Genomic DNA, 25,586 nt, shown 5'->3' on the forward strand with positions numbered 1-25,586 from the left:
ACACACACACACACACACACACACACACACACACACACACACACACGACACAATGCCTGGTGTCCGTTTGAGATACCAAGCATTCACTGTGTTACAGGCTTGGCTTCCGTGTCACACACCATCACAGGACATTAGCTAACAACCACCGAGGTCAGATGCACTGGACACTTTCTCAGAAAGACCCTCTGCATCCAGCATGAACCCCAGAGCCTGCCTCTTCTTGATGCATGATGGCTGATACCATTCATCTCTACAGCTGCTGAGCTGCAGGTTCTCAGAGGGGCAGGGCAAGCTGAGAGGAAGAACAGGGCTGCAGCCCTCAGAGTTCTGAGGAGCCCACACAGGAGCACCCTCGGGGACATTAGCTGCTCTGAACCCTGATGGTGTCTCTGTCAGGTGTCCTTCAAATACACCTAGCACCTACCCATGACAGAACACGTTCAGAACAAGAGAACATGGACATTTAGTCTCTGTCCTCTTATTCAGGATCCAGTTTCCTTTGCTGACAGACCTACAGGTGTGTGTGTGTGTGTGTGTGTGTGTATGTGTCTGTGTCTGTGTGTGTCTGTGTGTGTTGGGGTAATCTTATTAAGGCCAGACCCCAATGCCAGAGGTCACTCTAAACTCAGCAGTTGTGAAAGCTCCTGCGATGTGACAATAGCATCCTCATTGTCATTCTGTATGTGACACGAGAGAAGGGAGACGGGCACATCCTATACCACCATCACTACCGCCCTTCCCACTTTGGAACCTCTCTGCCCAGGCACCTGCTCCTCCAGGCTTCTATACCAGTCCCTGCAAAAGGGCCCTGGGACGGAAAGTCAAATCCTCGCACATGTCACTCCCTCAAGGCTACACTCCCTCAAGGCTCTCCCTGGTGTGGTCGTCTTGTGCATCGGCCCTCACTGAGACCCTACCACATCTGCTCTGGGTTCTGGATCCACCTTGCACTTCCAGGCTCCTGCTCTGATCTTTGGCTCTGACTGTTCCCTCTGTCCCAAGGGCTTTTCCGAAAGGCATGCAGGGTCCTCCCCTAACCCCTCCTTCATGTACCCATCTCCCTTTAATGAACACTCCAACCTGCCTTCACTTGCTGCATTTTCTGGCTCTATACTATTCTGTAGTACCAACAGCTGCTATGTACCATTTAGTTGTTTGCCTATTAGCAGACAAGTTCCATGAAAACAGGATCACTCCTGTTTTATCTGTTCCTCTGTAGACATCATTGAGTCTCTGCTGAATGAATGAACAAAGAACGGAACCACAGCCATTCAGGCCCGAGGAAACCACTACATCTTATAGGGTACTCTGGCATTGGGCTGAGGAGGAAGGAAGCCTGAGGGCAGATAATGAGCAAGAGTGCTGTTTTCAGAAAGGCAGTACCCACAGTTTGCCTGGAAATCCCCTCAAGTCACTCATTAACTATCCCTGACCCCAATATGCATACAGCCCAAGTTACCAAGCCAAGACAGAAGCTGAAAAAGCGATTTCAACAACAGTCCCTCAGTACAAGGCCACACTTCCTCAGGGAGCCCACTGTTGTCCAGGTCTCTTCTCTGTGGTCCTTAGATCTTCAGGCGAGAAATGAAGATAGAAAAAGTTTAGAGACGGGAGGCATAGGCCCCGAACAACGTGCCCTTCCACACCTACTGCCTAGAGCCCAAGGTGAGAATTCAGGAGCAGCACTGCAGGTGACATCCTGAAGGGCCTGTGAAGAAGCAGCCAGCCCATGGGACATGTGTGGGTAGGAGCTTTCCAAAGGTGAAGCCCACGGGTGAGGCGGGAGGAAAGGATGTGGGGACGTAGAGAGCAGAAAGAACGTGTAAGGTGCGGAGCAGGGATGTAAAAGGTGAGTTACAATGGGTTTCCAAAGGCATCAAGTAGCCATGGAATACTGGGTTTAAGAGAGAGGCTGAGGGAAGATGCAAACAGTTAGGAGGAAGAGACCGAAGCCCCCAGATTACAGCATGGGTCCCCCAGCTGGTTCCCCAAAAGCCAAAGCCAGAGGGGTATGAGGGAGGAGGGAGGAGAAGGCTTGGAGAGGAACTCTCCGTGATACTGTCAGGACTCTGTGCACTGGCAGACCTTGGCTGTATCCTATTTCGTTCCACGCCTGCAGGACTGCAGCATCACCATCTTACAGAGGAAACTGAAGCTTAGAAACTTATTCACAGTCAAATCCAGAACTGCCAAGACTGAAGCAAGAAAAAACTACTGCCACTTGTCAAATGTTGCGTCCAACCTGGCAAGGTATTACCCCATCCTCCTCTCATGAGTTGTCCAGGTCCAGCCCCGCTCCCACCCCCAGTTCTCCATTTCCAGGCTCTGTGGGAGATGCAGGGATGATCTGGTATCACTGGTCAAACACTCCTGTATTCTGAGCCTCCCACTCAGGACCTACCCCTGAGATTTATGGCCAGACTTGCTGTAACCACGTTGGATGGAGGAGTCTAGACAGCAATGGGCAAAGCCACCTCTTGGATAAAAGGAGCGGCCGTGTGTTCTACATCCAGTACTATTAGGACCAGACTTGGGTCGGCAGCCTTTCAGAAAACTCTGAGATCTTGTTTAATCCAGCGGGTAGTCTCTGCGCTCCTGAAGGGCAGCAGGTGGGATCCACCTGTTGCCTATCTCATGTGTGTTGGGGGGGAGGATGGGTGTGGGCTTGGGTGTGTATGTGTGTGTATATGTATGTGTGTGGGATGTGTACGTGTGTGTGGGGGGGGGTGTATGTTGGTGTGGGGGTTTGGGGGGGTGTGGGTGTGTGTTGGTGTGTGTGGGTGTGTATGTGTGTAGGCTTGGAGTCACCTGCTGGTGATTCTTCCCATGTGCTACAAGACTGTCCCTGCAGTGAACTCTGTAAAGGCAGCAAGAAGCTGTTGCATGTTCAGCATGCAAAAGGGCAATATAGAACTGTGCCGATATGAACCTGGCTTTGAGTCCTAACTGTCTCCCAAAACCTACATCTTGGACATGTGATTCCACCTCAATCTCCTTGTCTGGCCTTTGGGCATACTGTAACCTATCTGCTACAGCCATGAGAGGTGTGATGTGAGCATTTATGTCAACCCAAGTGACAATCAGGAAAGCACAGAACACAGCCTTGCCTGGCTTAACAGCATGCTGTATTTTCAATGGCCTAAGCCAGCTCCAGCAGCCAACTGCAAGACCCCTGCCTGCTGCCTGTGCTCTGGCAGGTGTCAGGGGTGTGTCTACACCAGGGGGCATACAAAGGAACATGACTCCACTCCTGAAGGCAAAAAGAACAGAAGGAACGCAGTACGGAGACATCTGTGTGCAACTCACCTTTCTCTTGTCCTTGCTCCATGTCAGCAGGAACCTCTGGCTTCACCTAGAACAATGAGGGGAGAGTTAAACCCGGAAGCAGGGCAATACGGAACACACCATCATCCGCCTCACCATGTGGTGGGGGTAAACCCTGAATGCCAGGCCTTTCAGGGTCATGGGAGCTTAAGGGCTACAGTTACTCCTCATTCATTCATTCATTCATTCATTCATTCATTCATTCGTTCATTCACTCATCCATTCATCCATTCGTTTTGTTCATTCATGAAACCTGCTTTCACTGTGTAGCCCAGACTGGCCTTGAACTCATGCACCTTCCTCCTCCTCAGCTTTCAAAGTGCCAAGACTATAAGCATGAGCCACCTCACCTGGCTGATGGTTGCTAAACATTCCTTCATATGCAATGAAACCACTCAATTGGAATCGTGACAAATTCAAAACTACTTTCAGCGAAATGTGTTCTTTAAAAATAAATAAATAAATAGATAGATAAATAGATAAATAGATAAATAAACTAAACCTATAATTAACTAAATGCAAAAAGATATTACAGTGGATAGTAATTTTTTCCAAGTTATTAACCATTGACCTTGATAGTCAAACAATGGATGGACAAATACGGAGCTGTTCTGGCTTGAGTGGGATCTTTCATGTGTGTGCACACGTGTGTATTCAGGTCTGTTCATTCATAGGTGTGCGTATTCACGCTGGGCACATTTGTATGTTTATATAAATGTGCTATACAAAGTTATCTACTGCTACTCCCAACTCTCAGCTTTTTTTTTTCCAATACAGATTTGGGGGATTGAACTCAGGTTCCCATGCTTTCAAAACAACCAAAGGAGCTAGCTGCCTGGTCCTTTTACATAGACTCCTAGCCCATTATTTTTGTATGCTGGACTTAACTGTCTGTCTGCCCTCATTCAACAGGACAGTACATCCGTACCATCGGGCTCCGCACCTCACCTCCGCCACACTGTAGTAAACATTGGTTGGTACACTGCTCTGCATTATGCATTCCCTTGTGGGTATCTTGCCTGTGAGTTAGTTCAGGTAATTCCTGAACAAATGTGCAGGTATCAGCAGAGTTGCTGTTGTTGTTGCTGTTAAAACAGATAGTTAATCTTTAAATCCGGCCTCTGTTCTGTCTAATTCAGACACCAGGAAGAGTAGTATTTCAAACGGTGTTTAAAGATAATAGCCCCATTCTAAGCCTCACCATCATTAGGCTCAAAGAAATCACTCTAGACCCTTAGGTTGGCAAATGAAAACAGAGAGAAGACAGACAAGAGGGGAAAAGAATACAATCAGACTTGAAACGGAAAACTGGTAACCTTCAACACAAGGGAGAGAATTGTTTGGGTGGCTAGGTTTGCACTCACATATCACCGCTCCAGGGTTTCTGAGTTCCTGAGGACAGGGCAGGGCTGGTCCTCTGCAGCCAACACCACCAGCCATTAGGTCAGATTGGGGAGGGGTCCTCCTGCTGCCCCCCCATACCACAGAGCCTCTCCAGTGACGTGTCTGCAGAGCCTGCATCCTACTCTCATGTTCATGAACTTAACCAAGGACCGGCCTCAGGCCTCAAATGCAGTAGGCTTGGCATAGTCAAGCTCCCAAGAGGTGCATGTGTATGTCTGTGTGGAGAGGTCAAACTCAGGTGTCATGCATCAGGAGTCACGAGGTTTTTGAGACAAGCTCTCTCACTGAAACTTGGGCCAGGCCTGTTAAACAGTGGGCCTCAGGGACTCATCCTGTCTCTACCTTCCCAGCACTCGGTTTATAAATGCTTTATACATGGGTGGTCATGCTGAGGATTGAACCCGGATCCTCAGGCTTACCTGCCAAGCCCTTTATCAACGGAGCTGTCACCCCAGCCTCCTGCAATAGATTTCTGACTGTGGGGCAAAGCAAATGGACCATTCGCACTCAGAGGAACTGTCTTATCCCTGTAACCTCATTGGCCAACTGACAGAAACAGAAAACTCGTTCCCAGGAAGTGAACAAATGGCTCCTTTGCACCTCCAACCTTGCATCTAGCACAGATTCCCATTCCTACTCTCTGCAATAGTGGTCCCACATCCACCCATCTGCGGTTTATTATTGGGTAGAACACATCCCATAATCTCATTCATGGATATAGACTGTGTTAACTTTGCCCCTCCCTCTGGTAGAGAGCTGAATTAATTTAAACAGGAGGCAATCTTCAGTCCTCATGCTGCCCCGTGAAATCTCACCCCAGCCTACTAAATCAGAGGGAGAAGAGAGAGAGCAGCAGGTCAGAACCCTGAGCTGGGATCTTCTTGAAGTTAAATGGCTGGAGAGTGGAGTGATCCCCCTTTCCCCTAAGATTCTGTAAAAATCATATTGAAACCTGATCCCATGCCAAGGGTCCTGACTGGTCTCCTGTGAGGTCTGGGCACTAGGAGGAAGGCTCCTACAGTGTACCCTAAGTGATTCTGAGGATCTGCTGGAGATGTGGCTAAAGGAAATTCACAGTGCAGAGGTGGCAACCTGAGAATCTACATTTAAAACTATGCTCTGTGTGTGCGTGAGTGTGTGCGTGTGTGCGTGAGTGTGTGCGTGTGTGCGTGAGTGTGTGTGTGTGTGTGTGTGTGTGTTTGTGCGTGCGTATGTGCGTGTGCACGCATGCACATGCCACGCTGTGTATGCCAAGGATAGCTTACAGAGGTTGGGGGACAACTTCAAGCTTTGGTCCTCACCTTCCACCTTGTTTGAGACAGCGTCTCTCCCTGCTATGGATAACTGACTCAGAAGCTTTCAAGAATTTTCTAGTCACTGTAGAGTGCTGGGACCTCAGAGGCCTACACTCTGGCATTTTTGTTTGGGTTCAAGGAAACTAAACTGAAGTCCTCATGGACATGTAACAAGGACTTTACCCGCTGGGCAATCTCCATAGCCCAAAACTTGCATTTTCAATGTGTTCCTGGGGAAACCCAAGGCTGGGGGTCCTTGGTCCATAATGCATAGGTAGCTTGAGTGCAGAGACACCCCTCTCTCATCCTCCCACACTCCCAGGAACTCAGACAAGCCAGCCAAACCTCCCTCCAGCTGCAGCTCCCCTTCTGGGGACTGTGGAGTCTGCAGGAAGAGACCCATTTCTAGGCAGTTGTGTATCTCAAGAGATCTATGCATCCCACCCAACATTTGCTTCATTCTGTTCTCTGAAGTAGCACAGCCACCTAAACCGCCCAGAGACTGAGGGAGGGGGAAGGGAGAAGAGGTGAGGAGGGGGAGAGAGGGAACACCAGACTGACTACGCAGGGACACTGACTCTGTCCCTGGCACACACTGTCAAGAATGTGCCCTGGAAGCTCTCCTGTACCTCCCACTCTTGTCAGCATGGCCCTTCCTGCCCCTTTCCTGTGGAGGACAATGGACAGGGGTTGGGTGGAACACCTTCAGAAGCAGCACACACCCGGTCGGGATCTCATTATGCCTCTCATCCTCTCACACCTTGCAATTTCAACCCAAACCAGCTCCTTCATGATCCCTTCGTATGTTTGAACCATGTATCACATAGAATATAATTGTTTTTATTAGAATAAGTAAGACATAGCCCACTGGAGTGACTTCTACAAAATAGGCCAAGAAGCTTTCTGGAGGTCACAGCACTAGGTTCCATTTCCAGAAACTCCCCCAAGGCCAACATATCTACCAGGCCACAGTTAGTTTTATCTGCCCACAGAGATGCTCTTGTGTCTTTCTGAACCAGAGCAATGTCATAGCAATGATAGTCACAGAAATGCTTAGGTCACGGGTCCAGCCTGGCTACTAATCATTCTTCTATCACTGTGGTCATAAAACTTTCATTTTAATATTTTTATGGTGGAAGGGAACTATGCAATCATAAGGGCATGACCATCACAATTTGATCCTGAAATGACCTGCTTCTTCACACTCTCAAATTCAGTGGGCTTTGCTGAGATGCCCTGTTGATAGCCCTAGTGTTGATTCGTAGAGGGATCTTTCTGGAAGGTGCCCACTCCAGCCAGGAACCTGATCCCTACCATAGCCTTGCATGTGTTCACCCTTTGGAGTTTCCATTTAAAACTCCCCAGTTTTATTATGGGCAAGCACCCCCCCCAGGTGGTTGGGCACGGCAGCTTCAAACCCTGCTGGGTCTGTCTGATCGCAGAGACCACAGTAGCTCCCACCCCCACCTGTCTGTGGGATGCTCAAGCCTGGCAGGAAGGAAGACCAAGCGTAGGCAGGCAGGCAGCCCGCCCCTGCAGCACAAACTCCAAGCCTCCATCACACTCAGGCCCATAAAAGATAATTATACAATCTCATCTGGCAAATTAGTGCTCAGAACTCTCTAATTCTCACAATGAATCCGAGGGTTGGATCAGCAGGAAGAATTAACCTGGACCTTTATTGGGATTCGCCCCTGGGTCAGGATTAGGCTTCATTTATCTCTTTTATTTTCTTACCAAAGGAGGGGAGAAAGGCCTCCTCTCTTGCCCGCCCTCCCCACACAGGCCAGGCCTGGCTTTCAGATGAGCCAGCTGCCTAGAGATCTTTCCCACGACCTGCCCAGTCCAGCCACACTCAACAGAGCAGCAACCAGGAGGGAAGCCGTGTACATAGATGTATGGAAAGGGGCAGGATTTTTTCACAGGGAAGGAAAGGCTGAGCTATCTTAAACGAAGGAACTAATTAGTACACACTGACACAACCCAAGGTTAGCAAATAAACTGACCTTCCCAGGTAGCCCTTTACCGCCTACTTATTTCAGTCAACTCTAGAATTGCACTTGTAGAGTACACACAGTTCTGACAGACAGGGCCACCACCACCTCAGCATTGGTCATTAATTGCTGTTGGTACCTGGTCCCTATCTCATTACATAGCTAGATCACTAAGGAATTGGTGCCCGGATGTGCAGCCATGTTAAGCCCATGCATCTGGCTACCAATTTCTTCATCTTACAAAAACAAGCATTATTGTGGAGTGTGTGTGTGTGTGTGTGTGTGTGTGTGTGTGTGTGTGTGTGTTCTGGGTGTGTTTCTGGGGATCTCTCTATCTCTCTTAGGGAAGATAATTTTGTAGTCAAGCTCTTCAGTGAATCCAGATATGACAACATGTCCAGAACTTCAAAGACAGGGCCTTGGTCACAGAGAAAGCAGCCACACCTATCAGGCTGTCTGTGGAGGACTGCTGGAAAACTAAGGTTGTGGTGTTTGCAGCGGCTGAGGCAATATTCTTGGACAGTAATGCCTGCAAGTCTCCCCATAAAGTTAGTTTCGCATGCCTCTATCAGAGCAGCTTGGCTTAAAGACCAGGATGACTTTCCCAGTCTTCCTGGCGGAGGTGATGGCACTTTGCTCTTCACAATGGCATGGGAGCTAACTGTTCTATTTTGAACCAGGGTTTATGTACTGCATGTGGCAAACCTTGCCTACCTAAAACACACAATTGTTGGTACCGTGGTCTCTGTGTGTGTGCACGTGTATGTGTTTGTTTCTGAGTTACAGCAATGAAAGAAATGTTCTTTCAATCTGCTTACGCTATGAATCACTCAGGAGCTGTGAACAGGAAGACAGAAAGTGTCAACACATACTCTGAACCAACAAGGCTGTGAGGTCTTAGGAGGAGGGAGACAGCCAGTCAGTGACACCAGCTCATTCTAAAGTGCTGTCTGTCATTTCAGGGCCCAAGTGGAGGGCAGGAAGGTGCACGAGGAGCTAAGAAAGGCAGGGAAAACGCAGGGGAAGCACCACGTGTTTGTTTTCACCTTACCATTCTTGTTGCACATGCGTGAGCCCTGGAAGGCGAGAGCTCAAGGGCAAAATCTTAACCTGACCACTCTAGAGCTGTGTCATTTTGGATATCTTCTAGACATCATTTTCTCAGTTAAAGCAGAGGGGCAAGAATGTTAGCGACTCCAACCCTGAAAACCCCTCACAATCATAACTGGATCCTTCCTTCCTTTCTTCCTCCCTCTCTTCCCTCCTTCCTTCCTTTTTTTCCTTCTTTTTTTTTTTTTTTCTGGCAGTACTGGGAATTGAACCTAAGGCCTCATGCATACTAGGCAAGAGCTCTACCTCTAAGCTACAGCCCCAAGCCCCATAAAGATGTGAAATAGGATCATGCTTATTTCTCTATTGTAGTAAATGAAATATATTCCATGTTTTTCCAAATTTTCTGGCCCATAGTAAGTGATCAATAAGTGCTATCTATTTTTACTATTATAAATACCTCAGAAATGCACAGATTTTTGAAATGCTGAACGAGAAAGCAAAAGATCCCTGTGTTTGTCTCATGGTTGACTTGTTTTCTCATTTGTGAATATCTAAAGTGAATATCCATTGTTTTTTTAAGAAAAATAAATCCTACTATGATAATAAAAAAAAAACAAAGAATGTGTGTTCTAAACTGGAAATAAAACAATAGATTACCTTTTTTAAAAAGCATAAAATAGGGCTGGAGAGATGGCTCAGAGCCTGGGGGCATTGGCCGCATTTCCAGAGGGCCTGGTCTCAATTCTCAGCACCCATATGACATCTCACGGCAGATCCAGGGGATCTGACACCCTCACACAGACATACATGCAGGCAAAACACCAATGCACATAAAATAAATTAATAAACAAATCATTAAAAAAGATTAAAAAATAAAAGAATAAAACAGAAGTTGCAGGATTCCTAGACAAGTCAGAAACAGTGGAAGTCAGGGTCAGGAAGCTGCATGCTGGAGTCCAGGTTTGCCATGAAATGAGTTATGGCAAAGGCTCCCTACTGTTGGGTCTGTGGTATGACCCAGATAGAGATATGGAATCAGCTGACCTGATGGCAGACACCAACATGGCATCCCAGAGAGTTATAAGATTGTAGGGACAGAGGCGTCCATCTCTAGTGAAAGAGTCAGTCTACGTTGGCTTGAACTTGACTGAGAGTCTTAGCCTAGTGGAGGACAGCCCACAGGGTAGAACCGACCTGCTCCGTGGCATTTTCTACATTCCTGTGCCATGACAGAGAGTCCTGGTGATACCCAGTGTTTCGGTTCGGAACCTACAAGCACATACTTCGCTGTGTCTGTCACACAGCCCTGGCTGACAGCAGAGAACACCTTCCCCTGGCAGAGACCTCACTGGGAAGACAGAGAGGCCTGCTACCCACATGGCACAGACAAGACAGGTCTGAGATGGAGAGCCAAGGTCTTGTGTCCTCCAGTCAACTCATTTGGCTACTGAGGGCCATGCAGGGGATGATGATGACAGGGCTCCCTTGGGGTCCCAACTCTGAGACTCCATCCTCTCCATTACAAAGTGGGACTTTTCCTTTTCCCTCTTCCTCAAAGATGTCTTGAGTCCCTGGTCCAGGTCTCTTTCCTAAGTCTCAGGTTGCAAGGTGCCTGCAGAGAAAGCAATCATCAAAACCTCAAGTTCACCACACCCAAACTCATCACCTAATACCCCTCCTGACTTGATGGGAGTGGGGGGGGGGCTGCCTGTTCTCTCTCATCACCTGGCAGGAAACCCTCTTCCAACATCAAATTAATCGCTGTGTCTATGTCTATTGACATCATTCTCGTGTGCATCTCTTACGTTGCTGTGGCCATAGACCCTTGTCAACCTCAGGAATGGAGCATTTCCACAATAATAAAGTCATTTATTAAGTGTTTAGTATGCCTTTGTAAGGATTACTCAGTTCCACTCACAGTTCCTGCCTTCCTTCCTCCCCTACTCTTCTCTCAGCCCTCCTCCTTTCTGCAGTCCAGGCTAGCCTCAAACCTACTATAAACCCGAGGATGGCCTTGAAATCTCAATCCTCCTACCTCTACCTCCACAGTGCTGGGATTACAGTTCTGTGGCACCAAGCCTAATATATGCAGTGTTGGGGAATCAAACTCATGTCTTCATACATACTAGGCAAGTATTCTAGTAATATAACTAGGCATATATTCCACCCTCTCTGCTTTTCTTGCACCATTTCTTGGCTTGCCCCTTACCCTCCCATTCACAGACCTATTTCTCTGCTTTTTAGTACCTCAGTACCATTGCCTTTGCCATTTCCTTAGTCTGAAATACTGTGTTGAACAGCCAAAGTCTCCCCTTCCAGGTATTCTTCAGAGATGCCCTCCATGACGAGCCCATTCCACAGGCCACTCAAGCAGTATGACCTCCTGTGTCCTTCACTGCACTTTAAACTCAGATGACCATACTTCTTGGTTTCATTTTAGTTTCTATCTTTTTGCCCACGCAACTGTGAGATCCTGGACTACAAAGAGCTTTGCTTTTTTTTTTTTTTTTTTTAACTTGTCCTCACTGTAAAAAGTACCTGAAACCAGCCCCTTTATGACTGAACATGGATGGATGAGAGTCCAGGTGTGAAAGAGCAGGTGAGTAAGCCACAAGAGCACTTGAAGTTGGTCAGGGTTACTTGGCTGGTGATGAGAGACACTGGCACGAGAAATCCTCAGTCTGCAGTACAGAGGCGTGGGTGATTGGTCATTGCTGCAGTCATCTCCCACAGGGACTTCCTGACTTTCACCTTGACTGTTCTAGAGCCTTCTGTGTAGTCTTCCCCCCAATCAGCTCTGCTAAGGCCTGCTCAGCAGTTGTCATGGTCCCCTACTTCCCTTGCACATACAGACCAGATTCTCCTCCATGGACTCCTCTTTTCTCTCTAGCTTTCTCTGAAGGACTTCCCGCTTACACAGTTTTTTGAACTGTGCACTGTGACCTAGGCAGGGTCACGCAACTGGACATAGGGGTTGCAAAAGATTGGTCAGCAACAAAAGACTTCTGAACATGAAGAAAGCATGAATTAACTCAGGGGACCAAATGTGGAATGGGTCTGTCCTGACGGCGCTCACCCCTGTTGTATGGCTCTACAGCAGCACCCTATGTTGTCTGTCACACAACAGAGCATCCACAGACACTGTCCCAAATAGCCTTGCTCAGACTCCGGACTGTTGGATGCCATGAGAACTGCACCATGTCTTTATTTTACCTGCAAAGCTTTCTTCTCTTATAGATACATAACGGTGCCATCACGGAAAAAGAAGTCTTTTCTTAGTATTGTTCCTCAGCATGTAACTATCAAATTAGTGTATCTTTGGATTGTCCTCACTAAAAATGTTTGGTTTTTAGAATGCGCTGTTTGAGCCCAATTAAAGAAAAACAACAACAACAACTGTGGGCTGGAGAAGTGGCTCAGCAGTTAAGAGCACTGACCACTCTGCCAGAGAACCAGGGTTCAATTCCCAGCACTCACGTAGCAGGTCCCATCTGTGTATAACTCCAGTTCCAGGGTATCTGACACCCTCAAACAGACAGAGATGCAGGCAGAACACCAATGCACACAGGATAAAAATAAATAAAATCATTTTTGAATTAAATGAGTTTTGACTTGAGAGGAGATGAGAACTTCCAGCAGTTTTAAAAACAGGCCCTAAGTGGGCTTCTGGTATCTTGTACTACAACTTACACGAAGCAGCATGCTCAGGGCTTACAGTTATGAAATCAAAGCATCCATTGATTCTAAAAAATATCAAGGATGCCCTACATCCCGCAGTGTTAAGTATTCAGCCAAGACTTACATCTTCATGTAAATGTGAACAAACACATCCGTAGCACCACCATGCAAGCTTGTTTCCTCCTTTAATAAAGGGCAAAATTATATGCATACCAAAGAATTTTTAAAAAATAAATCTCTTCATGATTTTTTTTTTTTGTCAATAAACATTTGATTTGTATGCCTGTAGGCTAAGGACTACACACGAATTCTCAGGTACAATGAGGTCACTGGGAAGAACATTAGGAAACCCTGCTGTATAAGCATCTTAACTAATCATTGCTCCCCAAACTGGTAGGACCCTCGCTGCTCTGTGTCTCTCTGGTACTTAACCTGCCAAGCCTAATCTACATCCTACCACCCAAGAGAAGCTGCCTGGCTTCCCAGCCATTGCTGGAACTCCAGGACTTCCCACATGTGCTCTACATTTGGTATGGGCTTAAGACAATGAGGGTAGAGGTCCCATCCTCTCTCTGTGGAGACCTAGGGGCCCTTAGGGTGGGCAAACATCGGCAGCCTGGTCCAGCACCTGACTGTCAGTCAGGAAGAACTCCTGTAGTGTACCTTGTTCCATGGGCAGTAACATGTAGACAACCACCATGATGGCAGAGCCCTCTGTCCTGTCTTGTCAGACTTGCTGCTTCTTGGGGCTCACACATCTCCCAGGTTTTTCCCTCTTCCCTTTCTGTCTCCATCCGCAAATCACAATCTTTGACCTGACTTTGCTCTCCCAACTAGAACTTCTCTGAACAGCCTTGAACTTGAGTGTTAAGACAGAGACCAACATTCTATGAAAAGGATAAAAAAAAAAAAAAAAATTGAACGCAAGTTTAAAATACCATGGCACTTTCTCTTTTCAAACCACATCCGTGCCCTGAGAGACACTTAGTAAAGACAGTGCCTGTACCCAGCAGCTTATACAGAGGCTGTCCCTGGGCAGCCCTGTGATGTCACTGTGGCTGCAGGCTGCTCCCAGTTCCCTGAGGACCGTGAACGGCAGAAGATACCCTAGGTCCAGGTCCACCAGCCTGGTGCCAAGACGGAGCCCCCGTGTCTGGGTTTCACCACGTCTAAATGGAAAATAAAACATTCAACTCAAAAACACTTTCCAGTGATATTTTAAGGAAAAATGAGATCACAGAAAATCAGGGAGGTATATTTAAACAGTGTGACCCTAAGCAACGAGGGGGTAGGGGGAGTCCCCCAGAGGCTTGTTCACTATGTGGGGTGAGTGAAAACATGAGATCTTAATCGCAACAAGTCCTTGGCAGTAGAAGCCCTTCTGCTAACTGGAAATTCTTAGGGATGATGCTACAGGAAGCCACGTTATCTAAGACAGAACCACCATCTCTGATCAGCGTACTCTATGGGTCCCCAAGGCCCCCCAACAGTTGCCAATGGTCCCCTAGCAAGCCAGATCACCATCTGCCTGGGCCAGAGATACTCAAGCCTAGCCCTCAGAGCTGGGAATAGTTATTTAGTTAACTCACAGTATTAATTTAAAAGGCTTCAGCCAGCAAATGTTCATGCTTTTATAAAGTCATCTGGATAATCGCCTTTTCCATGGTGCAAGCTTTCCCAATGACTGACAGGCTGACGCTGGGTTTTAATCAAGGAGGGGAAACTGCCGACATGGATCCCTGGCTCATTTTTCAAGTCTCTTGATTTATTGATTGGCAAATTCTGCCGTAATAACTATACAGTGAGGCTGAGGGCAGAGAGAGTTCCCGAGTTCCTGGGTTGGTATCTAGATAGGTACATAGGAAACAAGTGCAGGGTTAGGCCACAGCTATCCCTTCTGCCATACTTGTCAGCCTACCGCTTCCCTGGACCCCAAGTGACCTCTGTCATTTCCCCAGGTGCGTGACGTGCCCAACAGACAAGTTCCCACACTGGTACCCAGTGTGTCCAGCAGGATCGAGGGGGGTCACGTCAGATGAGCCCCCACCATGGCTCTCAAGCTTTACTTGTGTTTGGTTTTATTGTGAGAAGTTTAACTGTTTAGTCCAGGCTGGCCTTGAACCCACAATCATCCTGCTTCAGCATCACAAGTGCTGGGATTGCAGGCATACAACACCACACTCAACTCTCAGACTTGTTATGAAAAGGAGCAAGTCACAGCGTCTGACTGCATGAGGTAACTGAATCCACATCTGATGTTTAGAAGCCTAACACAAATGCCTTAGCATCTCCACACTTCCTTGTCCTCACCCATCAAAAATGTTCACATTCAAGATAGTACATGATGGGTCATCACTGCGGAGGAACTGGGCTATAGCTGAAAAGTCAGGGCTTATTCTAAGGTTGAACTCAACTCTATCTGATATATGTCACAGAGTCTACTATAGAGACACAGATGTGCTTACCTCAAAGACCCAAGTGCTCCAGGCTCCCTCGCCAGGGGCCCTGTCCCTGCCAGTGCCCAGGGACTGGGAGAAGGCTCGAGATTTGCATGTAGATACCTTTACCACCCTGTACATAGTCTGACCACACTGCAAGCCACCAGCCCAATTAGAACAGCTAGCAGAGGCCACAGATTCCCCCCTGGGGGAGGCAGTTTCTTAAAGAAATCTATCGGGAAGGTCTGGGGTATGGCTCAATAGTAGGTCATTCATCTAGCAGGCGTGAAGCCCATAGCAGCACTGAGAGGGAAAGCCAGAGAGAAAGAGGGAAGAAGAGGGAAGAAGGAAGGGGAAGGAAAAGAAAGAAGGAAGGAAGAGAGGGAGGGAGGAAGGGAAGAAGCTTCCAGGCTATTTGTCTCTTGGTTAAGGTAGCTGCTGGACCTATTTGGTTGGGAAGAACTTTCTAACTACACCACCTTAGGCACCAGGCATCCAGGCAGCAGGCTATGAAGAACAGAATGAGAGAGACTTAACAGACATAGAATCAAAGCATACTAGAAGAGGAGCCAGACAGCTGAGGGAGAGGAACCCCAAGGGAGCCCAGGGGCAGCACCGCTGGCACCCACATTCATGCAGCGATATCGGCTCCATCAGCTGGATCTGAATCACTGCTCCTCATCCTTCCTGTCTCCTCTCGGGTATCCAGAGACACATGAGAACCAAGGTGGGAGGGAGGGAGAAGAGGAAGGAGAGAGGGAGAGAGAAAGAGAGAGCGCACTTAGGCTCAGCATCTTGGAAAAGCCACAGATTCTAATGTTTTATGACTTCATTATATCCTGTATGTCATGCAATGCTGGACTCACTTGTGACTATGACACTGCATGGCCTCTTCCTGAAGTTTTAACATAAAACATGTGGAATCATGCAAGAGAAATGTCTTGAAATAGTAGTGTGCAGGTCGTTAAGGCACATGTCTAGGAAGCACTGGGAAGGTTCGTCTGTTCTTCTCCCATAAATTACAAACTCCTTCCTGGACACATGATAGGGTTTTACTCAAGGAACTAGCCGTGATGGGATTACTTGGGAGACTTTAAATCGGAGCCCCATCTATACTTTTGTTGTGAAGGTTGGTCGTTTATCATTTGTGATATCATATGGAGTGAACCTAATCCAGTCACACAACATTACATGTTGAAGTCCCTCTGCTCCTGAGAATGTAGCCTTGTTTGGAAGAAAAAAAAAAAGTCACCGTAGATGTCACTGGTCAAGATAAAACCATGCTAAAATAAGGTAGCATTGGAATTTAATATGGCTGGTGTTCTCCTAAAAGGGGAAACTACATCACAGACATACATAGAGAGAAAGAATATTATTTGACAAGGAAGCCAGAAGTGGGGGTGATGAATCTCCATTCCAAGATGTGTGAAAGACCACCAGAAATCTACCAGAAGCCAGGGGACTGTGTAGAGCAGCCTGCATGACAGTTTTGTTGAGATCAAGGATACCCAGTGTCCACATCTGCCAGGGGTTTCTAAGCCATTCTGGCTCTGACATATTTTCCTTCCATCAACCTGGTAAGCTACTAGCAAAACACACGTAAGTCAGCTTGTTAGTCAGGGATGTCAGAGGAAGCACTAGCTATATTTTATATTTCTGAGTCTCTGTCCTAGACAGTAAATAGACACACTTGCTTAAATATTTATTTAGAGACAGTCACTAATGACAAAAGAAAGACAGAAAACCTTTTGCGCCTTTTTGTTTGTTTGGTTGGTCGCTTGGTTGGTTTTGAGACAGGATCTCATATGGCTTAGGCCAGATTCGAACTCGCTGTCCAGCCAAGGATGAAACAGATCTTTCTTCTTCCACTTTCTTGGTGTTGAGATTACAGGTATGTGCCACTGTGCCCATGTTTAAGCAGTGATAGAGATAGATTCCAGGGCTATGCTAGAGAAGCACTGCCAACTAAGCTATAGCCCATCCCGCTCTCTGCAGCCTTGGTGTTGAAGCTCAACATTGACATAAAAGACAGTCCCAGTGTGGAAACACAGGCAAGCCTAGAAGGTAGCTCCCCAAGCCTTGGTGTTAGCAATCTGACCTCAGTGTCTGCCGGATTCACACTTTTCCTCCAGAATGTCCCAGCTCAACCAGAAGCTATTCACGGCAACTGGCCTTCCACCAGAAGCTTTGGGGAATACTCCAAAATTCCAAACATCCAGGCAGACTCTTAGCTTCAACAGATGCTGCAATGGGTGACAGAATGCATAGGCTCTCTAAGCCCTCCTACAGAAAATACCAAGCAAATGTGGTCCTGGGATGAACAGCCTTGTCGGGGACCAGTGAAAATGTCACATAGCCACTCACACAGTCAAAGATTAGATGAAGGCTTCATCCTGCCCCAGTACACAATCAGAACCCAGCAGTTACAAACACTTGCCAAAGAGCAAGGAGACTGCAACTTGGTCTTCCTGGTTAAGAAAAAAGTCTCTGACTGTGTGTTCCTGCAATCACAACAGCAGGGAACAAATCAGCTATGGGCCTGTGTACATACCTTCTCTTCATCTAATGTGAACACACCATAACCCCACAGTTCTGATTCCCAGTACATTGCAAGATCAATAATCAAACACAAATATGGTCACACTTCTGCCCTGCATGGAAGTATCAGTCAGGAGCACACAGGGACATTGGAATCCAGAAGGCACACTGGGTCCCAATGAGTGTACACCCTCCACCCACAGTTCTCACGCAGAGCTACTGGATCAGCACAGACGAGGCACACCCAGCTCATCAGAGGCCCAGGTTTGCTGGTGACAAAGTCTCTGCTCACATGTGTGCCTCTCGGGACGCAGCTTCTGGGCAAACATAGGCATCCAACGCTAAGTCCTGACGCTTCTGCAAAGAGAAAGATATGGGAAGAAGGCTGCAGTGATAGTAACAGCCCCCTCTAAGAAGAGAACGCCAAGAAATCACGGCCAAGTCAATCCTACCAATTAACACCGAGAACTGATTGCTGGCTTGACTGTGTATGAATAAATGATGTGGACCCAGCTTCAAGGTTACACCACAGAACACAGAAAAATCTGGAAAAGTTAAAAACAAACAAACAAACAAACAAACAAACAAACTTGAGACAGCGTAAGAGTCAAGAGTACACAAGGCTGGTTTTCTTTGTAGGACAAGAACGAGAAATGGAGCCCTCGACACCTGCCTACCTCTGGCACCACTGAGCCACATAAAACTGGTTCTAGAGGAAGAGAGCCCAGCCCTGAGTAGCCACCTTCTCAGCTGCTCACCCTATCATGGCCCAGTGCATTCTTGGCAGGCGCTGATGGCAGCCTCCTGCAAGCCTACCCGACATTTTGTCGCAACGGGGCCCATTTAAAAATAAATAAATAAAACGAAGGAAGGCTCCCTGGTTGGGACAACTTCCCTAAGAAAACCTTGGAAAATCCCTAGGCTGCTAGGTCCCCAGCTCAAGGTCCATCTCCACCTGCCCCACCCACCAACGGAAAAGTACTGGCCTGTCAGTGGCTGGGTTTCTTCCAGGGGTCTTTGGTGGGGGACAGATCTCCCCCTCCCGCACACAGCCCACAGGGAAATCCCACCCAGCTGGGTTAAGCTCCAGCTTCCCTCTCTGGTCCAATTTGTTTCACACCCTTCAACAACCAAGCCCAAGTAACGGAGCAGGCGAGCGTGGCTGGGGGCCAGGAAAAAAGCCCTGAAAAGCAAGGATCTTTTCAGATCCAAGGGCTCGAAGCTTGGCTGGGTAAGGACAAAATGAAACATGAAGACCTAGTAGATGGGGTGGGGGTTGGGAGAGCAGGAGCCCCGGCCCGCACCTAGCCTGCATCTCAGCAGAGGGTGATGGCTCGTGGGGCGCACACACATTTTGATGGAGTCCCCTTCCCGATGGACAGGCAGAGGTGGCCGCTGGGACTCTCGTGCTTTCTAACGCGGCATGGAATGACACACCTGACTGGCCAGCGCACACCTGGATGCTGGCGCCAGCCAAACTTCCCAACAGTTAACCACTGTTCCCTGCTCCTCACAGATGGGGGTTTCTCCTCCTTGGTGGGCCACACCTTCTCCGGGCACACACTCCCTCTGTCCAAGCTTTGCATCCAAGCCCCAGGCTCTGACCACAGAAAGTGCCCTTTCTCTTTGGCGGACTCACCTCAGACGTGAGGTCTCGGAGGGCCAAACCACGCACTCAAGAGGACACCCCTCGGCACAGTTCTCTGCAGTGGAGGGTCCGTGGCTGGCAACCGCAGCCAGCACGCCCTTCCCCTGCACTGGCACCCTATGAATCACCCCTTGGTTCCTGCTGTACTTAGGGCGTAGTGGGTAATCTACAGGAGGGGGCGACTGGCCTGTCTGGGGTGCTTCCATCATACCCAATGCCAGCTGGTCAAAACCAAGTTCTGGACTTCAGAATGTTGGGTGTCCATCCATTCTGATGGGCGGACCCCGCCCTCCATAAGTGGGTAAGAATTTCAGAAACAATGGGGAAGGGTCCCTTTTTCCAGTGGAGAAGAGAGACCATAGCCTCTCTCAAACAGTCCATAGCATACACTGGGAAGAGGGTCCCACCCTACCTGTGGGGACTTCTTCTTTGAAAATAAAATAGAATTTCAGTCACACAAAACCTGGTTGTGAAAGGAAAAGAAAATGCCAGCCCTGTCTGACAGCCATCATATTTATGACCATTTTTTTAAGCCTCAAGTACGTCACAAGAACTGGCCCACCTACTGCACTGCCCCAACTGTAAACAGGGTTGGGTGCCCGTCCCTGCTCTCCCCCGTGAGACACAGGGCCCTCTGCTTCTGAAACAGCCTTTGTCTCCCTCCCTTGGCCTCGGGTGGGTTAAAGAGATGCCAGGCTGTATATATATGGAGAACACTCCATGGAACTCTCTGGGCTCGACCTCCAAGACAAACACAGCCCGCTCACGCCGCTGCCATCTGCAGCAGGCCGCAGATGTTAAACAAGGCTGGGGTTTACGGTCTGCCCACCGAACTCCCTATCCAGTCTACCCAGGACGAGTCGCAGAAGCTCATTTTCCCTCCGTTCCCTTAACGTACAAACTCAGTAAACCGTTGTAGGGCTTGGAAATAAGTTTATAAATTTTGGCTTCCAGATGTGGTTGGAAATGAAAGTAAACACCGGGCGTGAGCAACTGCGCTTCAGGTTAGTGCTCTCGGAGGCTGAGTCTGCAAAAACCAGGACAGAAGGAGACTCGTTAGCTCCTGGCAAGGAGACACTGGGAGATAGTTTTCCTAAAGGAGGAGGGCTTGCTATTTTGCCATGGGGAAGAGCTGCCCAGGTCCCTGGAATATCAAGGATTAACATTCTGGAGAACATGGGTTAGGGGTGTAGCTGAATGTTCAGACACTGGCTTCTATCCTCAGCACCAAACAACACACACACATGCAAAACAGACTCCAGAAGTTTATTGTAGGTATCTGGTGATCAAATGCGCTAATGCAATGAGTTCTATACTTTCTAAGGGAATAATATTAGACTATGTTGTATATTAATGGCTAGATATTTTCCAGATGAATTATGACATCCCACCCTTTTTTTAAAAAAAGAATGCTTAACTAGATTTGAGACCAAAGCTAGGAAATAAATTTCCTTTTAGTAATATGTTTAAAAGGAGTAAAATAAGCCAAAACAAACAAAAACATGAATTTAGATGTAATATGTAACTAGGCCAATGCATTTCACCTTCAGGATATCCCCTAATCCAAAAGACTATATTGGAATTTAATTACTTGGAAATGGCTAGATGTTATCCTAACCTGGAAATAAGTAAATAAATAAAATATATATATATAAAAATCCAAAGCAGAAAATTCATAGCCGGTGAACCCTGGCCAGGTAAATGACAATTACACACTCAGAAAGTCCTGTTACAGAACAGAAAGAATTAGAAACATCCTATCAGGAGGCCTACATTTCTGGGTCTAGTAAGAGGAGATAGAAAGTTTTTCAGGAAGGAAAGTAAAGAGTCAAGGGAAAACTGATAGTCTATTCTAAACAGGAACCAACCAGTAGGTTTTATTTGATTTAACAGGTCAAAAGATGTGTGGGACTTTCAAATTTGAAGTCCAGCTTAGCTGTTCAGAATGGAAGACAGAAGCACAAGAGAAATCCTGCCAGCTGAGAAATGTGTAATGTGTTAGAGGCTGGCATTTCTTACGCTCTTTTCTTAGAAGAATGGGGGGGAGACGGTGAGAGAGCATGCGTGCGCTAGGCATAGCATTTGACTGCAGCGAAACACCTTGTGTCTTCTTAGAGTATGTTTGCTTAGCAAAGCGATAAAACAAAACAAAACAAAAGACTTCACAGAGCAGGGGTTTCCTGTGAAGTCCAGACTAACCTCACATGTACTTAGGATCGGGTTTTCAGCAAGGGCTGGGAACGCGCTGACAAGGAAGACTGGCCTCTCCATCTGTCTTGCTCAGCCCCAGGGAAGAGAGCCATAATTCAGCTCTACATACTGTGCATAATTACGTCTACCTGATAGCCAGATAGAGACTGCTGCTCATGGGGGCTGGGGCAGGACTACAAACTTCAGATGTACATGGGAAAGAAATGCTCCGGGTTTTAAAGTATACACTTCATATCCCTCATTTTGTATTCTGAATGTAACAGCAAAGAGAATGTGAAGGCTTGGGGGGCAACAAAACCAAACAAATAAACAAACAAAACCCCACAAGATCACCCATGAAGATTCACAGGTCACCCTCTAAGCCTCTGCCCAGAACACTGAGTACTACAATACTTCATGGCTCCTAATGTAACGATAACTTGACAGAAGTGCCCCTTCTGTCACTATCAGTGTGAATTATCACCAGCAGGAAGGAACCCAAGAAAGCATCTAAATGACACATCTTTCCCTCTTTACCCCACAACTAAGTCACTGTCATGTATGGGTCTGGGACCTTTGCAAGGTACAGTGCAAAAGTGGGGGGGGTGCCTGTGTATAGAAACTGGGTTGGATCTGGGCCAATCTGAGCCTCAAACAATGGAGCAAAGTAGTGATTAAAACATTGAATAAGTAGGAATTCACAAGTCCATCTCTACAACCAACATATATGTGCAGTGAGAAGAAGTTTCTTGCTGACAGTAAAATCTCAGCAGCCCAGCGGAAGATGACAAGAATTACAGAGTTAGGAAAGCATTTGCAGCCACTCTGGTGATGACCAAATCAGAAAACATGGAGACTGCTAAATCCAAGAGAAAAGATGGAGAAGGAGCTTTGCCTGACCTCCAAGTCACAGATGGCTTCTAAGTCAAGAAGGAGAAAGCACACATTTGTTGTATAATGAATGGCAAAACAAGGCAACACCTTACCCTGATGAACCAAATCCATACTTCCAATGGGAGCCGGATGGACATTTGGTCACCCCCGGAAGTGACATGTTGATAAAGACATGTCACTAAACTCACTCAACAGGAGTTTAGTTAAAAATATCCAACCTCATCAGTTGGCGGTGGTGGTACACACCTGTAACCCCAGCAGAATGAGGCAGAAGGGTTACCATGGGGCTGAGGCCATCCTGGGCTACTACCAGGCCAGCCAGGGCCACATAGTATGGACTTGATGCCAATAAGGCAATGCAGTAACAAAATTGGAACCACAAGCTAACCATCCCCATGATCCCAAATGCAAACAGGGTGATCTTTCTTCTTTAAAATAGTTATTTTTAAATGTCCATGTCGTAAAAAAAACAAAACAGACTATAGAAATTTTGCAGGTTAAAGGGGGCTGAAGTGAGGGGATCAGTCAGTGGAACAGCTCATCTTACACTTGGACCTGGACAGGAGGGAAGGGGTGTTGTAAAGGATGCTAAAGGGTTGACTCGCCAATCTGGGACTTGTCTGGAGACTACAGTATCACACTAATGTAAACTCACAACGGTCGGCACTGACCTAGGCTTTGTAAGAAGACATTCCTGCTGTCTGGAACACGATCCACTGATATATTTAAAGGAAAAGATCCAAGATGCATGCAGATTTCCTTCAAATGGGCCAAGAAAAAGAATTTTGCAAGAGAGAGAGAGAGGAGAAGAAGGGAAGGAGGGAGAGAGAGAAAGAGAGAGAAACAAAACCAATGGGATAAAATATTCCAAATAGGTCAATATGAATAACGAAGTTATAAATAGTCTTTGGTCTTATATTTAAAATAACTTTCGAATAAAGCTAACAATGTGTGCACATATGCACTTGTATGGTAGAAAAGACAGCACAGAGGGATAAGAATGAGCCTGTGGGACAAGCCCCTCAGAGGAGTGAGCCCTAGAATGGAGAAATCAAAAAAGATTGAGTGTGGTTCTTTGATATGGGCTGTGGCACCCTAGACAAAAGAAGAAAAAGAAAACAATGTAAGCCTAAAATCAAGGCAACAGAACCTAAGTACCGGGGGGGGGGGGGGGAACGGGACAATTCCTTGGGATGAACTCTATCAAAAACCTGGAAAAGCCAGGTGCTTGTGAGGATCTAGATGCCACGTGACTTGCTTGCTCTCAGGAGCAAGAGTACATCCCTCCAGTAGAAAGCGATACCCGAAAACAGGGTGCGCAGCCTCCTGGCATACGATGCACTAGGGAGATGTGCAGTTCGAAACCACTACAAAAATCTAGGTGGGTGGTCACCAAACGTCAGCCACAGATTCCTGGGAAGCCACGGAATTAACATCTGAGTCCCACAAGACCACAGACACATGGAGCATTGTTGGGAGGTTGAATATGCAATGCCTTCCCCAAACATGTTGTATTGACCAAATATTTACAGGGCTCAGTCAACAGAAGTCCATGGGGAGATAAAAGTACTATGAAACGGACCTTCAACGTTCCAGAGGGTGAGGCGCTCCAAGGAAAAGGAAAAGGAAAACGAAAACAAAAACAAAAAACAGGGTAGACAAAAAGTGCTTCACAGGTGGGAAGCCATTGTTTTGAGGTCATTTAGCAGACATGTAGCAAAGATGGCAGAGTGGAAAGCAGAAACCAAGCCCAGCCCAGCCCAGCCCTCATTCGCAAAATGCCAGCGTGAGAGGGAGACACCGGAGTCCTGGGAGTCAACTGTGTCCTCACCAACAGAGAAAGAAAGTAAAACAAAAAATTTAATGTTGATGTTCAGGTTTGAGAACTGTAGCAATGAGGAGCAGAGACCAGCTTGAGGCAAGAGGACAAAAGGAGACTTTGATTCAGGCTCATGAGCTCTAGGACAGCATCAGGAGGCTACAGACATCCAGAGGAGCAAGGGAACTGTAGCAAGGATACCTTTAGCAAGGACACAGAGGTAAGCTTGGGGGTAGCTTGCATAAAGGATGAGTTTAGAACCAGAGAGCCTAAGGGAGTTAATGGGGGTGGTGGGTAGGGTCAGAATTGAATAGTTATGATTAGTGGGGGTTGCAGAATGGGGAATTAACTAGATCACAAGGGGGCTAGAGGAAGTCAAACTTCATTGGCATAAAGCAAGAGTTGGATTGCCATAAGAAATGGATGGATGGGATACTCAATTAAAACGGGATTCAGAACCCCTCCGTCTCTGTATATGGAAGGACAGTAAGAAGGGCCAATGAGGCAGAGAACTGGAGGGAAGACAGGGTGGAGCAGGGCATTTATATACATTTTCTCAGTTGCAAATCCTTGGGCTCAGCTGGAGACTGAGTCCACCAGAGAGGCATGGATGGGAGGGTACAAACTGGAGTAAGGAGCTGGGATGCAGATCAACGGCAGTCTCCTTAGCATGAGCGAAAAGCCACAAAGGAAAAGAAAAGGAAGGGAATTGGAGGAAGTGCAAAGGAAATGGGAAAGTCAAGTCCCATTTCAGGAGACTAAAAGAGATTTAGGTGAAGATGATGCAGTGTGATAGATAGTTTTACATCAACTTGACACAACCCAGATTTATCTGAATGGAGGGAACCTCATTTGAGGAAATGCTTCCATAAATTCTGGCTGTAGGTGAGCCTGTAGGATAATTAGTGATTGATGGGGAAAGGACCAGGCCCTTGTGGGCAGAGCCACCCCTCCACTGGTGGTCTGGGTTCTATGAGGAAGCAGGCCGAGCAAGCCATGGGGAGCAAGCCGGTAAGCAGCATTCCTCCATGGTCCCTGCATCAGCTCCTGCCTCCAGGTTCCTGGCTACTTGAAGTGCTGTCCTGACTTCCTTAGATGATAAACAGCAATCTGGAAGGGTAAGCCAAATAACTCCTCCCTTCCTCTCCAACCAGCTTTTGGTCATGGTGTTTCATCGAAGTGATAGAAACGTTTACTACACAGGCAGAGACAAACTGGAGAGGTGGTGCTTTTGAGCTGTCCCATCTTTGTTCAGGATTTTAGGGAGGGAAAGCAGTAAGTGGGATGAGGGAGAACAGACAGAGACTAGTG

At 47.3% G+C, this 25,586-nt stretch overlaps 1 long non-coding RNA gene across 1 annotated transcript in view; it reads right to left on the bottom strand.

The window, feature by feature from the left end:
- Nucleotides 1–25,586, bottom strand: part of LOC129665802 (uncharacterized) — a 149,916-nt gene that overhangs the window by 19,378 nt on the left and 104,952 nt on the right. The window contains exon 2 of the long non-coding RNA XR_008718426.1: nt 3,307–3,352. This is a non-coding gene — a long non-coding RNA (uncharacterized LOC129665802). The remainder of the gene's footprint in view (nt 1–3,306; nt 3,353–25,586) is intronic.

The sequence above is a fragment of the Psammomys obesus genome, unplaced genomic scaffold, assembly GCF_907164565.1.
Source record: "Psammomys obesus unplaced genomic scaffold, mPsaObe1.curated_primary_1811, whole genome shotgun sequence".
In the NCBI taxonomy this organism is placed as follows: Eukaryota; Metazoa; Chordata; class Mammalia; order Rodentia; family Muridae; genus Psammomys; species Psammomys obesus.